Below are 18,520 nucleotides of genomic sequence, written 5' to 3' on the forward strand. Positions count from 1 at the left end.
TGGAACGACATGGGTGAGTCTCAAAAGCATTATGCTAAGTGAAACAAGTCAGATTCACAGGGTTATACACTGTATGATTCCATCTATATGATACTGTGGAAAAGGCGCAACTCTGAAACTGCAAAAAGGTTAGCTGGGGTTAGGGGTAGGGAGAGGTCATTGACCTTAATGGAGCATGAGGAAAATTTGGGGATGATTTAAATACTTTATATCTTGACTGTTATACAACTGTATGTTTCCCAAAACGCAGTGATCTGTACATCTAGAAAGGATGAATCTTATTATATGTAAATTATACCTCAATAAACCTGAGAGCTGAAAACTTCGGCAGATTGGTTTTTGTTTTTACACACATACATGCACACACTCTCGCACACACTCTCTCTCACATGCACAGAAGGCAAAAGAAGAGAAGAAACAAGAAAAGAGAAGGGAAGATGAAAATAGACTGGAATGATGGAAAAAGGAAGGAGATTTTCTGTTGTTGAGATTCTTTGGTTAAGCAACGTAATTTCTAGTTGACTGTAACAGAAGTATGATGCTTAACTGACTAAAATTGCCAGTTACGTGTCAAGAATATATCAGAGGAGTAAAAAAATCTGCCATCAGATTTGAGATCCTTAAAATAAGATGAAACTAAAATATATTTAAAATAAAAGTTAAATGATTATAAAATAAAACAAAAAATTGATGCCTGTCTCCACTTATCACAGAGCTCTGTGGACTCCCTCCAGGCCGGAAGGTTTGACCTTAACTGCAGGGCTGTTTGCAAACCACAACCTGAAAGCCGAGGAGAGAGTCGTGCTAACTCTGTTCCAAGCATTATGCCCTTCAGAGACACAGCCATGCAAGGGCATTACCCAGCTGAGGTCATGCTCAGCAAAAAAAAGAGGGAGTGACTTGTGTTTTTGCCATTTAGAGAGTGTAAGTAAAATTAATACACAGGGTTACATTTGAAACCCACATATGGCATTAGATTCATTTTTCAGTCAGAAAGGGGAGCTGTACTTGCAAAACATTTGGGTCAATTAGTATGCCTAAGTCCAAAGACAGCACAGAAAATATTGGTGTTGAGGCAAATAATGGTACTTCAGCTAAATCATGGTACTTCAGCTCACAGAAGGTTGGCTAAGTTAGGAGAAGCACTGACTTCTGGAAGGCCAAGTCTTTACTGTGTAAAGTCCACCCCCGCCTCACAACCATCTCCCTCCCTGCAGCCCTCCCGTCAGACTTCTCTTTTGAGTGCTCACATTAGTGTTCTGGCTTCTTGCCTGAGAACTTGGAAATGAAAGGATAAAAATGTGAGCTTAATGTTCTTTGTGAGGCATAAGTCCCCTTTCTTCTTCAACACAGGCCCAGGAGCTCCACTGGGGTTTAGAGAGTAGGAATTCAGTATTTTAATAGAATGATTTGAAGGCAGCATCATAAGGATTTAGTGGGAGCCGTAAGTATAGGGGCCCCTTTTGGTCTCTGGAGCCTGTTCCCCAGACTTTGGCCATGCTGTTTTCACATATGGGAAAATGCAGGTAGAATTTTCTTTCCAATCTTAACATCCTCTGGTTAAATCATATGCTTGCATTTCTCAGCCACTTCTGTCTAAATATGTTTTCCTAATGAGGCATTATGTTTCTGTGAAATCAAGCTGTTTTGCCTCAGAAAGAATATTTTGTCTAAAAAACACCCTACAAACCCTGTTAGTTTGCAGACAATAACATATTATTTTAGAAAACAATATATGATGATACTCCTACATGCTGGTGGCCAGCAATTACAGTTTACTTGTGTTCCCAAAACATACTTTTTGAACATTTATGACAGATAACAGGTTTCCAGGCTAGCCCAATGTGCCTAATCAAATGAAAAAAAAATCTATAATACTACTATTGTAATGATCAAAGAAAAATAAAACTGAAAGTGTTGGAAGTCACTGAGATAAAATGACAATACATGAGAAGAAACAAAGTCCAGATATTATAGGAAAAAAATACCATGAATCAAACACATCAAAGCAAACAAAAATCTAAACAATCATTCATCTTAAATAGGGATTGTCAAGAAAAAGTGGATAAATTGAAGAAAAAGGTTGTAGATGGTCCTATGGAGATTGGGGTGGGGTGGTTTCTAGGTGCTTTTCAGGGGTTAAGGAATGGAAGGCACTGTTCTTCATTCAATTAACATTCCTATCAAAACAAGCAGGTGCCCTCATCCTTGCTGCTGCAAATCGCTAATGTGAGGCTTCATTTGGGGGCCCGCAGATGGGAAGTTGATAGGAAAAGGAAAACTAAAGAGCAGTGGTTTTCCTGAGGCAAGAGGCTGGTGGGTTTCTTGCAATCTTTCTCATTCTATGAAAAGTGAAGTTCCTTCCAGTCATTCTACACATTTCCCCCAGGAGACCGCTTTCTCACCCATGAATTTACTTATTAATTATAAACTGATGACTCTCAAATTTGTTCCTCCAGCTCACACCATGTCTCTGAGCTTCAGACCTACCTCATGCCTCCCTTCAAGTTGTCCACAGATGAATCAAGTGATATCTGTCCCACAAGTACAATCAGCCCCCTGAGTTCCTTCCCAATCCCAGCCATCCCCAGAAGACAGAAGAGAAAAGCCCTCCTCTTCCTCCTGTCTTAATTCACAGCACACCCCCCTCCCGCACTCACCTGGACCAAAGTACCGTGGCAACCAGGACTCTTTCCCCTGAACCCCATATGTAACTGGCCCTCCTATCCTCTCAGACTCCCCCATCCAGTGTCTCTCAGCTTTGTTCCCACGGCCTCACCTCCAGCACTATGGCACTAATCCAGTCATTATAGGACCTGTGCTCCTGCTCCCTGCCTGCAAGCTTGCCTGCTGTGGTCCATTTTACAGACTGCCTACAAAGTGATTGTTGCTCTGTTCACAGTGCTTCAGGGGCTCCCCAACTCTTACAACAAAGTCGCTCAAATGAAGGCTGCCTGCAGTACAGATGTGGAAAGGTGGTGCAAGACTGTGCTGGTTAAAATGCAGGTTCCTGGGCCCTGCCCTGGGACAACTGAATCTGAATCTTTAGGGGTAGAGTTGGTAACCTAGACATTTGCCGTTTTCAGCAACCTGGGGAGATTTTATAAAAGCCCCTGTGTTAGAAAACCACTGACTTAGGAGATGAGTCCACTTCCTTGCACAGGATGTAAGGGCTTCCATGCCTTCCAGCATGTCTCTTCTCAAGCTCATTTCCTTCCACTGTGGTGCTTCTCTCTCCTCCATTACGGTGCTGTTTCCCAGATTCCTTTGCATGTGTCTTTGCCCTGCTGGGAATGTCTCTCTGGCTTGCATCTCCTTGGTGAATATGATTCACCTTTCAAGTCCCAGCAGATGCTGGCAAATTGAAGTAGAAGACAAGTAATTATTTGTCCCAAGGTTTTTGAGGGTGCTCATGGTATTCTTAGTGTGCACTGTAATAGCTATTTTCTATGTCTCCTTTGGATACCACTAGTGAAATCACCAGAAATCCTCTTTCCCAGTCCTTACGTAAAAGTAGAACCAGCCCATCAATGATAGGACATAAAAATAAGCTCACACCTGGCCCCACTGATGTTTATACCAAAGGTATGTCTGAGCTATGTGAAAACAGGTTTTTTAAATGACTTTAAAAGGAAAGGCCCCCCAAAAGCCAGAATCATTATTATTTGTTCTAAAATCCAAATGTGTATTTTCCATCCTTTTTATTTACAATATAAAGTGCTTTTCTCAGTAAATCAACAAATATGAGCATTCATGTCACCAAGTGCTGATGATTAAAAATAATTACTTTAATGGTAGCTGGCCTGATGCCAAACACGATCAGGTTTTGCATTTCAAGCATGATCACGGATAATTTACATCTCCTTTCGCACCACTACCCCACCACTCTTAATGGATTCTATTTTAGTTTTTATGAATTAATAGAAATTTAGTGCCTAATTCCCTATATTATAGTCTACAATTTACTTTTAGAGTCCACAGAATTATCTTTTTTTTTTAAGCAAGATGGCTCAACATCACATAATTCAAGTTACTTATTTACAATAGCTTAGCTGTCTGCTTTCCATGAGTCCTGAGAGGAGGCACAAGAATGGGACAAAATGGAAAGGAAAAACAATATTAGGTCCCATGCTTTCCAGGCATTTACTTCAGGGGGACCTTTGTAACCAAGGGCCATGCTTTTTCACAAACAATGCACAGAACCTCTTAAAAGTCCCAGTCCCAGCCCAAGAGACCTGGAGCCGTAACTACATGAGGGCTACTCAGTGTGAGAAAGGATGGGGCCACCTCTTGTCCATTCTTTCTTTTTCTTATTCTTTTGAGGCTTCACATATAATGCAGATATGTCAAAACAGGGCTACAAAGAATTGTAACAGGTTTTTAATGTTTACATTTAACAAATTAATATTTCTTATAAAAAATAAAATATAACTAAATTATTTGAAAGATAATTATAGGATTTATTAACAAGGTATGTATTAATATATGGTACCCTAAAGGCAGTGTGGCCCTGTAATAGGAATCTGGGTTCAATTTGTATGTTTTTTTTCAATCCTGCCTATGTGTCTCTATGACACTGTATGGACAAATAACAGTATATAATCATTTGAAGATAATGTCAAAAGTAAAAATTTAATGTCCCAAGTAAATGTGAGAACTGGCCCTCTGTTTTTCCTGCTAGACAGATTTGTAAATATATATCAAATACATGCACATTAAAATGTATTAATTATTGATAAGGCCAGGGAAAAAGGGAGTAATTCCCAAGGACTTGGCTCAAAAGGTGTGGCTGTAGTAAGCAAAGACGACCCAAAGACATCACCAGGTCACAAGGAGGATGAATGGGTGCTGCAGAGAGGGAGCAGAAGGGTTAAATGAGCAAAGACGCTCCAGACACATGTAAACCCAGGGCAACCTGGTGTAAATATCCCGTCTAGTCAAGTCCTGCTAGCCAATGGTATGCGAGGAGAAGACATGGCTTTATTTGCTTATTCTGATTAATGTGTTACTTGCACCAGTCTTTCTGACAGTGGGGAAATGTAAACTCTAAGTTTTGCATCTTCATTCGTTATATCTCCTTGGGCCTTCCTTTTGAATGCTCAAGATAGTTGGAGAAAATAACAGTGGCATCATTTTGCAGGAAGTCCTGATTGGGTTGTGAAATGTGGGACTTGCACACATTTTATGTGGAAGTCAATCCAGTTTGCTTGGGAAGGAAACCAATGCATGTCAGGTTATTAGGTGGCCATGAAGGAATGAAGTCCTTTTACATAATTACAAAAAATTACTCTCCCCGAGGATCAGTGGGCTCTCCCACTTTGTCTGGTTTAGGATATACCCTTTGGTCTGAAAATGGCCTTGGACAGTGATACCCCTTATTTCTAAGCCTAGCCAAATTGTCTAGTGCCCTCCATCCAGTTACACAGTATGTAGGAAAGAACCCATAAATATTTGTGATAAATAAGTTAGATAGGTGTGGAGCACGAGAGCCAGTCACCTGTATCTTCTCCTACTGAGTCACCTGTACCTTCTATAGAAACCCCCCAACTTCTGGACAAGTAAACAGACATACACAAGAAATAGGGGCTGGAAGAGAAAGGATTTGGAGAGATGTGGAGAGACAGAAACAGAGAGACACACAAGCTATAACTACTTTCTGATTTACTCTTCTGGGGATTCTCAGATTACCCCAACCAAGGCATCAGGATGCACACACGCCACCTAGAAGGGTATCCTAAGAAATATATCTTATGCAATAATAGCACTTACTGTTGACTTATTCACATATTCACTCAACAAACACTTATTTACCATCTACCATGCTATGGGCACCATGCTGGGTGTTGGCTGTATAACCTGTCCATGAGGCACAGTCTTTCATCTTAAACAGACATGAAAATAGACCATTACAGCATCGTGTATAATGTGTTACATATCCAGTTGCGTGTAGGGCAGGAGGGAAGGGATACAGGAGTGGGGTTGGACTGTGCAGGGAAGGAGTGGTCCAGTAGAGGACAACATGAGCCCTCATCTAGGAAGACCTTACAATCCTATTGGGAGAAGGACCTAATTGACTGATAGCAAAGCAGCATGAGATTAGATAAGTATGTCCTGTGCTCTTAAAGTGAAACTATATTTGCAGCAGGTCAGGTAATCTGAAGAGCAGGCTTTGTGTGATTCAAGGGACAGGCCTGGGGATGTACAGTGAGGGTGAACAGGTAGGAGCCCCTGCTGCTCTCTCAGCAGAGAGCCCTGTGCTCTTTCTCCATAACAATGGCAACAGTTAAAATGAATGAGTTGGTCCTGGCCTGACACTTTAAATTTATTATCCCATTTAATCCTTTCAGTAGTAGTTTGAGGAGGGCACGGTGACTACACCCATATCTAGGAAAGGCCTACTGAGGTGTGCTGATTTATCTTACAGGTGGAGGTGATGGCACTTGGATTTGAACAAAGGCAGTTGGACTACGGAACACATGAGCCCCTTTTCTGGAGGCCCATTCTGCCCCCTCCAGTGACTTAGCCCACACTCCTGGTGGCTCTTCCACCAACCCCTGAAGCTGTGAAATAGCACGAGACTCAATGGCTCCAAGATGAGGACCTAGCAGAGCTGGGTCCCTGGAGGTCACTGAGGGGCTGTGCCTGGAGCTTCGCGGAAGGGGAAGTGCCTCTGGGTGACTCTGTGGTGCATGTACAGTAAGTCTACCCTCCAGCTCCCTCCTCTGTCACCCACTGGGCTGGAGAACCAGACCTTCTGTGGTCCTTCAGCTCTACTTCCTACAGAGCACCTTCCCCTGACTTTTCATGATTAAACTGCAAATTCCCCAGAGACCTTTGCTTCCTTCTCTCTGCTGCCTGATGCTTCAAACTTGGAAGCACATTTCTGACCCAAAAGGCAGCTTTCAAGGTACATGGGGAATGAAGAGGAAAAAAAAAGAAAGGAAGCCACAAACTCACTTTGTAAGCAAGGCCATTACTCAAACACAGGCAGATTAGAGCTGAGTTGTGAGAGCCCTGGAATCTATTATTCAGACCCATGACTTATGTAGGTCAGTGTAAACAACCCCAAGCACAAAACAGTTAATTTTTATGATGGGTGAGGCATCCAATTTAAGTGGATTGTTCAACATGCTTTATTATGGTTCAAGCCAATTTTCGATTGAGAACAAGGCACAAAGATTGGGGTAGCGACTGAACCCCATTCTTCCTTCCTGCTAAGGATGTCAGTGGGATCACGTAGGCTCCCTAGGAGTGTCAGTTCTACCAGTCATGACAGAATTTCAATGTCCCTTTGGGTTCTGTGCAACTAGAAGCTGCTTATGGATCTGTGGTCTGAATGGTCAAGTATATCATATACATGGTATATTGAAAGAGAATTGTTCATGCTCTATTTTTAATAGTCTCAACTGGACTTAGTTGATTTAAATGATAAAGGGAATTTTTTGGTTCATGTAACTGAAAAGTTCAGAAGCAAGATATGGTTCAAACATGTATTGATAAGGACTCTTTTTCTGCAATGCACTCCATTCTACTCTCTTCCCTTTAGAGATTTCATTCTTCATGGCAGTAGATGTTGCAATACTTTTTGACCTTATGGACATATTACACACTGCTAAAAGAAGGGACATTCTCCTCAGACAGTCTCTGTGGAAGGCTGAGAAAGTTCTTGCCTAGGAGCAGTAACTCTGAGAGTCTCCTGACATCTCCCTGGGAAAACTCTATCACATGCCCATCTTGACCCAATCACTGTGGGCTCTGGGATTGGATATCTTGATTGGCATAAGCTAATCAGGTGTCATTTCTTGGACTGGAGATAGGGTCAGCTGAATTGAAGCATGGAGTTTATGGTAGAGGAATAGAGATCCAGACCAAAGCTGGGGTATTATTATAAAGAGGAAGGGAAAGCAGATGCCAAAAATAGCATAAGCATTCTACTGATGAATAATATACAGAACTTCTTCAGTCTCACTGATGCTGTAATACTGGCAGTAGGAGAGGAAATTTCAACATCACCATCACCTTCTTGAAACATTTATTTTGGTGAAATCATTTACCTGATACATACATAGGACAGAGGGTTCCTCCAAACTCATGGCTTGCTAAAACATTTTTTTCACTTCAGTCTCTCCATCTTCAACAGCCCCTCTACCAACAAATACATTCCATTATTTTATATTTCTGGGAACCTTGTGGATGTTCTTGAGAACAATATGAATGAGATACATAATCCCTTATGATCCTGGATCATATTGTTAATTTCATAAAATAAAATCATCTTTTGCAGTCAATTCTCTCATATAAAATAAAGTCCAACAATAGTGAGTGAATTTAAAGTGGGAAGATGATAAACTTTATGCAATTTTTTTCTTATAAATCTTATGTGACTTTGTCAATCACACAGGATATTGAAATATAACCATTATTTTATCACAGTGACAAAGGCTTATGAGAGAGCGGCAAGCATCTTGTTTTGGAAAATGTTCAGGCCATTTCTTATTCTTGCTTTTTCCATTTTAATGATATACACAAAAGACACTGCTTTCATTGTAACCTTCTGTATAAAACACTATTATTGACATCTAAGGATTAAGTTTTAATTGAGGATTTCAAATGGTCTATTATCTGTGAACCCTATATAACGATCACAAAGACATCCTAGAGCAGGCAATGAAACAGATAAATATGTTGAAAAGACAGCTAACAGCTCCATTTAGCTCACCCACGCTTGCCAAACTTGACACACACGATTTATCCCAGACTGATGGAAAGGGAGAATAAAATATAGCCAGATTGTGATACTGTATGTTTCTCAGATGGTGTTTCCTTGTGCTGAAAATCAGGTATCTCATATTCCCAGCTATGGCATTCAGATAGCTGTGGATGGGCTTTTTGCCCAAACTCATCATATTTTTTCATGCTTTCATTTGAAGCTTCCTTGAGAGCAAGGTTAATGGTGAGTCTCTCATCTATATGTCTTGGATCAAATGAGTGTTCTTTTCTCTCCAGCACTCAGAGAGTGGAGACATAGCTGTGACTACACCCAAACTAATTTCTACCAATTGAGAAATGAATCCAACAAATATTTAACAAACAACAATTTGCAACAGTGATTGTGAATGATAGGGAGTAAAAGGTTTGCTGTAAAAGTGGCTCCAATGATGTTTTTATAGTCTCTACAATTTTTAGATTTTCACTTGATAGTTTTGCCAGGGGAACATGCCAAAGGGAATTCTGTTCTGGATTCATCTTAATTTAAGTCTCTTTTCACAAGTGATTCAATTACCTGGATTCCAATAGCCTATATGTGAAACCTGGATGAGCCTTAGATCGCAGTTACGTAGTATGGCGGCTAGGCTACAGCTGCAGTGTGTCCATTTTTATTAGAAACAACACCCACCTCCCCACCTTCCTTGTACATTCTCCTTCCCGCCCCACGGTCAGCCAGCCACTTCCTACTTCCTAGCTCAGGATATGCTTAGTCTGGGCTGAACTGAATGCAAACAGTACAGAAAGCCCTGTCAGCAAGGCGGCCATGAAGGAAACCCCTTGTGGACATGGCCTGAAATAGAATTGACCTGCTGCTTCCCAACACCCCTCTCCTTTTTATTTAGGGCACTGGAGACACACAGGAGTTGAGAGGGTGTGGATGAGGGGTCAGGGGAATGTGGTGCCTCTTGGTTCCAGTGTGGGTTTGGTGGGGGGTGTCACTCTGATAGTCACAGATGTTCCTGTTGCTGTCACACCATACTTCTGTTCTCCTCTGGCCCAATGGTCTTATTTCCCACCTGCACCTAGGTAAGTCATGCTGGAGGCAAAATTTGGGCTATGAAAAACAACGCTATTCAAAGAATACCTCCTCAAGTAAGTAAAACCAGTGAAAGGTCTTTGCTGTTACTTTCCAAAGGAGGGCATGATGAAAAGGGTAGTAGAGACAGAGATGTTACGAATAGGCATTATACTGCACTGAACTGGCAATACGCCACACTAAAATGGTATGAACCACAGGTAACAAGAAAATGTTACCATTTGGCATCATTTTCAGAGATCTGAGTATTTGGTAGAAAGACTGGTAGGGAGACCAGGCTCAGCCACATTACCCATGGGTGGTGGAGGTGGGTTGGTGTGCAGATGTTAGAGAAAAAAAATGTTGTTTTCTTTATTCCTTTTGCTTTCTTGGAGGAACCTTACCCACCCTCTAATGCAATTGGCCTCATCACTTTCTTGGAAAAATACTGCCGCCTCTCCCCTCTTGGCTGCACCACCCTTTTTGGGAATGTGGCTCTGCTTTCCGAGCTCTAACGTGCCCCAGGATGTCCCCAGAGGAGCTCTCCAGGACCGTTGGGGTGACTAGGAGAGTCCGCAGCATGAGGCCAAGAGACAGGGCTAAGCAGAAAAACAGGTTCCAACTGAACAGGAGGGAGCGAGGCCAACTTAATGAAGGCGGCATCAGGACTGCTAACCAGAGAGGACTCTTCCTTCAGCCTGGGACCATGCTCTCCCTTCTCCACCTGGAAAATACCCCCACGTTTGCCAAAACCCAACTCACAATCCGCCTTTCCTGGGGTCCCTCTCCAGACTCTCCCAGTCAGAGCTCGAGGCACCAGCCCCCATTACACCAATCCCCTCTTCCCCTCTTCCCTTGTTTACTCATGCTTTCTTTAGTTAGACTGTGCACCTTCAGAGAAAAGAGGTCCTGTCCTATTTATTTTATGTCCCCCAGACCTGGAATAACAATAGGATTGATGAGGAGGAGGAAGAAGAAAAAAGCTAACACTTAGGAGCACTTATTACATGTCAGCCATTGTTCTCAGTGGTTCACATATTCTCACTCATTTATCTTTACAGCCATCCTGGGAGGCAGCTTCTATCATTCCACTCATTTTGCAAATGACAAAACCGAGATCTTTAAAGATTAAGTAACAGGGCCACACAACTTCGGAGTTCTGGCCCTGCTGCCAGATAGACTCAGCACTTTGGCTCTGTCCTCCCTACTCTCAGAGCACATAGTAGGGCTGGACAAATGATCTTTTTAATGAATGATGAATGGACTGGGAAAGGAACCCGAAACAAATGCCACCCAAGAATGGTTGTGATTATTATTATTTTTTTGTCCACAAGCTATGTACAGTTCATATCTTGTTCTCAAACTCTTGGTCTGAAAAAAAGATTGATTTCTTGATTAATGGATTTCTTAAGATGAACAATCTTAGAGAAATTTAAGCATAAATACTATTCAGTCATATACAACATATTGGCATATATATGTACATATGTGTATACATGTGTGTGTGTGTTTGTATATATATATATATATAAAATTTGGAACATAAGGCTGCTATGAATGTTGAATCAAATAATCTCAAGTGTAAAAGTCACCTACATTAACCACTAACCTTGTGTTTGTATCCCCTCTACAAATTACTCATTTATAATAATTATCCAGCCTTGGATTGAACTCCTCCATGGATGAGAAACTTACCCCCTCTCAGAGCAACCCTATTCCCTCTTAAAATGGCTCCACTGTTGGAATGTCTTCCTTAAACTGAGCTTCCTTAAACTTACACTGATAGCTTCCTGGAGCATCTGCCACTGATGAGTCTAATAGGAGGCAAAGTGCTGGGCCAAAAGACATCTTTAGCTCTCTTTTCTCTATATATAGTCAAGTTATTACACAGTAATCCGTCTGTCATAAAGGAACAAATCACTTGGATTTTACTCACTGTATCCAAATCTTACTGGTTGACATTGTTTCATCTTCTTGGGCTTGGGGGACCTAGGGAAGAGAAGGATGAAACTTCTAAATCTAAAGCAAATGTGATGATAGGATTTGTAAGTCATTTAGAATGATGTTTCTCAAAATCTAAATCTAATGTGCTCACAAATCTGTAGGTGTTGTTATGTGTTGATTCTGATTCAGCAGTTTTGATTAGGGCCTGAGATTCCATATTTCTAATAGGTTCCCAGTTGATGCTGACACAGCTGGTCCAACCACTACACTTTGAATAGCAAAGAATGAGAACTTACGAAGGTGTGAGACTACATTTGCAGTAATTCTCCTGCTCTTGGCATTTTCCTTTAAAGTTGGGACCCTGATTGTTTAGGAACTCTAGTTTGTCCATCATCTGACAGCAGTATTTCTCAAACTTTAAAGAGTATAAAGAATCACATAGGGGAATTCTTTAAAAATTCAGACTCTCAGTCCTTTTCTGATACACTGATTTGGTAGATCTAGAATGGGGCCAAGAAATCAGAATTTTTTAACAAGTGTGTCCCCCACATCTGAATTTGATGCAGACTGTATTTGGCTCAGGCTTGGGAAAACAGTACCTGGAATGAATGAGTTAAGTGGAAACACTGATTTTATATAGGGTTCATCATTCTTAATCATCAGAGTTATGGATGCCAACTAAATGGTCACCATATTTTTTAGGGGTTGGTAATGAGGGCCCAGAGTCACAGCATTTGGTGAAACTACTTGCTCACAGCCGCAAAGACATGCCCCAAAAATGTCTCCCTGACTGGAGAATCCAGTCCCTATGCTTTTGTACAGGACAATGTCAGTAAATAACAACATTCAGAGGGCAAACAGTGTGGTACACGTATGGATACCATTTGTTATTGAATTAGCTAGGCCAAACTGCCCTTAATCTGGGTTCTGCCTCTTAACACACAGCAGCTTCATAAAATGAAATGGTGCTACAGAGCCTCTGCCAAATTAGTAGCACTCCTGTTTTAATCTGGATGGTTAGAAAATCATCTAACCCCCATAGGGTCCAGAAGAAAACAAGCCATATTGGAAAATACCCTAGACTATGAACTCACAGCTCTGTTTTTCCAATCTGTTTTCTTCCCAGAGAATGCACAGGGAATAAGTAAGTGAAGTTAGTGTTCTTCACTAAGCCCTGGAAATAAACTGTCCAGGGCTGGCCAATAAGAACAAGAAGAATTGGGAGGAAAGGACTGGTGAGACATGTGCTGTCTGCATAATGGAGTTGGGAACAAGGAACCTTCAGGTTGGTGTCTTGAGATGCTGAAAGGTAGGCAGTATTTCTGCTGTAATATTTCGGAGGAAGCCAAAAATCCAATTTGCTTTCTGCTCAGCCAGGCAAAATGCTGCTAAGCTCAAGCATATACCACAAGGTAAAGTGAATGGGTGCAATGTGATTTTTCTTACTCTTATACTATGTGTGTATCACCAGAGTGCCTGGTTCATTCACACATGCTCACATAATTATTCCTAAATGACCCTGTTGTGTTGAAAGCTTGCTAAGGTTGTAGCAAGATGATGAAATGAATCTGCGTTGCCTAGGGGAAAAACACTAAGGAAACACAAATTTTAAACATGGATTGTGTGTGTGTGTGCGCCTCTTTGTGCTGACTATGTGTTGGAACAATGTGGCTTTTGCTATCAGGATAACTGGCAATGTGCCAGCAATATCTGAAAATAAAATTGCTCTCAAAAAATTATTGCAAAACACAGATGTGCATGTGGGAATCTTCAGTAAGTTATATGCGCAACCACACAACAGCAGAGTTCGTACTCTTTCTGCTCCCGAGTCCTCACCGACGAGGCAGGCTGATTGGATATGGTGATAGAGGATCAAAGGGGTTTTTGGGACAGCCATCTCTGACCTTTCCAAAGCAGACAAACACTTGGGGTTGCACAGAGACATAACAACACACAGTGACGTGGAGACTTTTGTAACAAGATACAGATGTAAACAACCAAAACCGTGCCCAACTTTGCCCCCTTGATAAGTAGTGGCTTCATCCTTTCCAATTTTATTTTCAAATTAACTGATATTCTTTGGTTTCATGAGAATCAGAAGGCTTCTTAAGAAAGGATTTCTAAATCATTGACATTCTGAGACCATATAATCCAACCCCTATGGTTAAGACTGCTAAAAGCTTAGGTTAAGTAGCCTGTTCAAAAATCACATGTAGGAAAGTTGACTGTAGAACTAGAAAGTTGAGGTCAAGAACTCTAGACCTTCTAGTTTGTTCTTGCTTGGCCTGTCACTTATGTACAGGAATATGTAGGATTTGTGTCATCCTGGTTATCTGACCTTGACACATTTATTTGGATGATGATATTTCTCACTTGTACCTCCTATATCCTCAGTCCCTGGTCTGGAAGAAAGCAGTCAAAAAACATTTCTTACAGTATTTGCTGAATAGAATGAGTGAGTGAATGGGTTTTGTACATCAGTTATCTTTTCAGATCTTCAGTATATTTTTATATCAGTGTATCCTTTTTGAATATAAACTGTGATTTAAAAAAATATGCACTGTTATTTAAATTTCTGCAGTCACCACCCATGGCACCTGATGACTCATCCTTAATGCCAACAGAGTTTACATTCAAAATTATTCACATTTAGCTTTATGTTCTAAGGGCCAGTTTCCCAGGAGGGCCAAGAAACATATGGCAAATAATGCCTTGTAGGGCAATGTTGCACAGAGACCTTAGAATCCACTTTCTCAGTGGTCTTTCTGATAGGATTATTACTTGTAGCTGTGACTAAAGCCAACAACCAGATTATGTGAAATCTTTTTTTTCTCACACTGTATACACACACACAGTGTGCACACATGGCATTAAACATTCCTGGGTGATTTCTAACCCTTCTATTTTCAGTTTCTCTTCTCCTTAAAGATGATGTATTATTTTAATAAGACATGATTGTTTCCTGTTCCTCCTTCAGTTGCTTTTCCAGTGATCCTGATTGTTATCTGCCAGTGCTGTCTATCCCATAATCCAGGGCCTGCCATATTTTCCCTAGCAGATGTGCAAAAACTCCATTTTAAAATTGAAAGCTAATGAATGTAGTTTTTCTTTTTCCTTCGAGCTCAGAGAAGCACCATCAAGGCTGTGGAGCTGGTGTAAAAGGAGATGTTTCCAGGCGCAAAATCAAACTGTGTGGAGAAAACTTCATGGTGCGGGGGCCCCATGGAGAGAGAGGTTTCTGGTTCCTCCCTCCTTCCCCTTAGCCCCATGTGTCTGCTGTGTTTATAGAACGTGTGTGTGTGTGTGTTTGGGGGTCCCTGATGCAAAAGGGAGATAGACTGAGGCTTATTTTGTTCCTTGACATTAGATAATACTGTTTTGGCCAGATTTGCATGATTGCTGAATAGCAATTTTGTAGCCTGAAAGCCTCTTTTAGGCTACAAAATTGCCAAGATGACGCCTATTATCCAACCTGAGTCAGATATGCTTTCTGAAGGTGCTCTTGTGATTGATCCTGGATGATACTGATTAGAAAATCCAACAGAAAACAGACCAAAACCTACAATCTTCCTGGAGACCAAGAAAAGTAACACAAGAGTTAGCTTTGAAATGCTAAAAATATTTTAAACTACTCAGTACCTATACCTATATGTAATGTAGAATGTAAGTGTATCTGCAATTCTGAATATATATGCTCATCTCTACAGTGACATCACATCAGTTTTTACTTATCTGTTAACAATTGAGTGTTCTCAATATCCCAGTGTAGGCTGGGATAAAGAAAGCAGAGTGCAGAAAGGAGGAAGTATGTGGTGAGGGGCCCAGCAGGTCTGATGTGGTGCAGCTCGGTATGCAGGAGAGCTGTGGCCTAATGAAACCTGAGAGCCCTTTCTACTCGGCTTCCTTGAAGTGCTTCCCCTGAATCATCTCACGGGATCCTTGGACTAAAAAGAGATGGCCTTGACTGCAGCTTACCTCTGCTTTGAAAGTGTAAACCTAGGGGGTCCCGGATAGCCCAGCTTTGGGAGCCTGCATTTTGCTTTTTTGACTTACTTTTGATGCCAAGCATGATAAAAGAAATGGTAAAGGAATTCTGAAGTTCTTTGTCAGGCCAGCATTTTCAGGTTGGGACAAGCAGTTTGTGAAATACTCCACCCACCTCTGAAGTGCCGTCCCCACCCTTCGCAGAGGCCCTGGGATGGTTTCAGGTGTGCAGCTCAGGCCTATTCCACTTCTCGTCTGGACTCCTCTGCCCGAAGAGTATGTATGAGGCAATCAGTGTGCCTGTCGTGATGAGCCAGTGCCCTGAAGAACATTTCCTAACCAGCTCCACCCTCTCTGAGAATGAGTTTAACCCTAGAAAGTTCCTTGAAGAGGCCCTAAAGGAGACCTGAAAAACCACCACAGAGAGTGAGGGTGCCAACCTCCTGCCAGCGGGCCGCACGCAAGGAGTGTGATGTCGCAGAGACACTCCCTCCTCTGCCTTGATGGGTGACTTCCACACACATCAGGCCTTTCTAAAATGCATATTCTCAGTGCCTCCCTTCCTATCCCATGCCCCACGCACATTCATGTTTTTTCTGTTTGAACACACACACACACCCTCCCCCACTACCACCACCGCAGCACCAGGGAGCGTAATCAAATAGATCCAAACTTAAATCCTGTTAAATCCACACAATTTGAGAGTTGTGTGGCCTTACACATGTGGTTAACTTTGCATCCATCAGCAGCGAGAAGCACTGCGTGTGCCCGTGTAGGGGAGGTTGTGGGATTAGAAGAGGAGGTGGTTTCCCACCTAGAGGCTTCCCAATGCCTGGCGTTCCGTGACGGGGAAGTCCGCCTTTAGTGTGTCAGTCTTTCCCCACAACCCCTACCTGTGCTTCTCCTTGAATGAATCCTATATGCTGTCCTCATAACCTCTCCTTTTCAGAGGCCTTTGCATTCATAAATTGTCCTTCCTTCCTCACATCTGAAGGGATTTGCCTCCTTGCACCTAGTTAGTCACCTTGTACCACCTCAACTGCCTGTTTTCTATATCTGACAGCTAGACTCTAAGAAATTTTCCTTTCTCTCTTTAATGTCTCCTGCTTCACTTAAAAATACCTACATGAAAATGGCACGGAAGCCGGAAGCACTGTCCTCAGCAAGACAGCTTTCCCTCTGGACCTCATGTGGTCACAGATTAAAACTGAGTGCCACGGAGGGGCTCTCCAGCAACCACCCAGACGCTTTCCTCTTTGGGGTCCAGGGTCTGTGATCCCTGAAGGAACATCCCTTTGGCTTTAACAAATTGGAATAACACCTATTTCAAATATATTATTTGATGAAAGCAGATGTCAGGAGATACTGCCTATGTAATTGATATTTGATTTATTCAAGATTTATGCATGCTGTGCCTTAGATTTATTAATGATAATCCCCGGCTCTTGTGTTTAATATAGTGGAACCAAAACATAATTTGCTGGGATCAGTCAGAAATGCATCAAAGTGATTAACTCTACATGCAAACCATTATCCAGTGACATCCCTACTGTGCACAGTGCAAAAGGAGGCAATAATACAGTAATTGGCTTCACTTATGCAAGTTGGATATTTGCAGTGATTGCTAGTAAAATTTGGTCCCTTTTATCTCTGATTCTGCAGCTCCACATCTCTTGTCATCCTTTGATGCTCCTTTTCCAGGCAGGATTTGCCTGAAAAGAGCGGGTGTGCACACACATACATGATATCCCACCCCAGCAGTTATGTGTTATGGAAGGTGGAGGGTCTTACTAAACAGACAAGAGGGTCACTGTCCTTCTTAGGAGGCCCCTAGTGGGGCATCATCTCTGGAGGGTCACCCCATCGCTCAGGGAAAGGCCAGCAAATAGAAATCATATCCTAGCCCTGCTCTCTATCCACATCTATTAGCAATATCAACATCCAGACAGGCTGCAAAACCATTACCATCTTGGAATGGACGTTTGGAACTATGCAAACAATTATTTACTATGATAACTTTTTTGGGGAAAAATCTCTCTTCATTTATGTTTGTTTGTTTTCTGTTAGGCTTTTTGTTTCCAGCTAATTGGAACTTCAATGGATGGACAATGCTTTATTTATAAGGTACCCTTCTTCATTTTGTATGGCCTATTTACTATGCCTTCCCACTTGTTTGTTGTAAAGTATCTTTTCTATTATGAATTGTTCATGATAGTGGATATTTTTTTTTAATTTGAGAGATAATCTACCTATGTGGCAACATATTCGAAGCCTAAGATGTGTGAAATAAAAACTGAAAGCCTCCCTTCTCTGTTCTACCATCTACCTCTAGTTCCTCTCCCCAAAGGTAATCATTGTAATACCTTCTTGTGTAGTCTTCCAGAAAATGTAAACAGTATGCCTACATATAATATGCACCATGTGATTTTCATTTAATGCTGTATCTCAGAGACGTCTCCCTGTTTGCACCTGGAGAGCTACCTGATTGTTTTTCATTGCTATCTGTGATCATTTTTAATTGTTTTAAGTGCTGCCTGGCCTGGCAATGCTGTACATTAAGCTCAGTGCTTGGAAATCATTTAAAAATTCCAGCCTGGGAATTGGGGCTGCAATTTAGAAGAAAGTACCATCTTGTGAGGATTTACAGCAAGATGGAAACACATACTGCATCCCACATTTTACACCACAACTTGTAAATGGTCCTTGATTTCTGTGTCTGCCCAGAATGTGCCATCTGCCTGTAGGAAATCTGGTGGAACGTGTCACCTCGTCAGCATGGCATCTTGATGGGCTAAGATACTTCTGACT

The 18,520-nt window shown here is 41.7% G+C and overlaps 1 long non-coding RNA gene across 2 annotated transcripts in view; it reads left to right on the forward strand.

The window, feature by feature from the left end:
* LOC108386156 (uncharacterized) overlaps positions 1-17,809 on the forward strand; it is a 48,971-nt gene extending 31,162 nt beyond the window's left edge. For both annotated transcript variants that reach the window (XR_012120930.1, XR_005062345.2), the window contains one exon: positions 6,425-17,809. This is a non-coding gene — a long non-coding RNA (uncharacterized lncRNA). The remainder of the gene's footprint in view (positions 1-6,424) is intronic.
* The last annotated feature ends 711 nt before the right edge of the window (positions 17,810-18,520 follow it).

The sequence above is a fragment of the Manis javanica genome, chromosome 1 (genome assembly GCF_040802235.1).
Source record: "Manis javanica isolate MJ-LG chromosome 1, MJ_LKY, whole genome shotgun sequence".
NCBI lineage: Eukaryota > Metazoa > Chordata > Mammalia > Pholidota > Manidae > Manis > Manis javanica.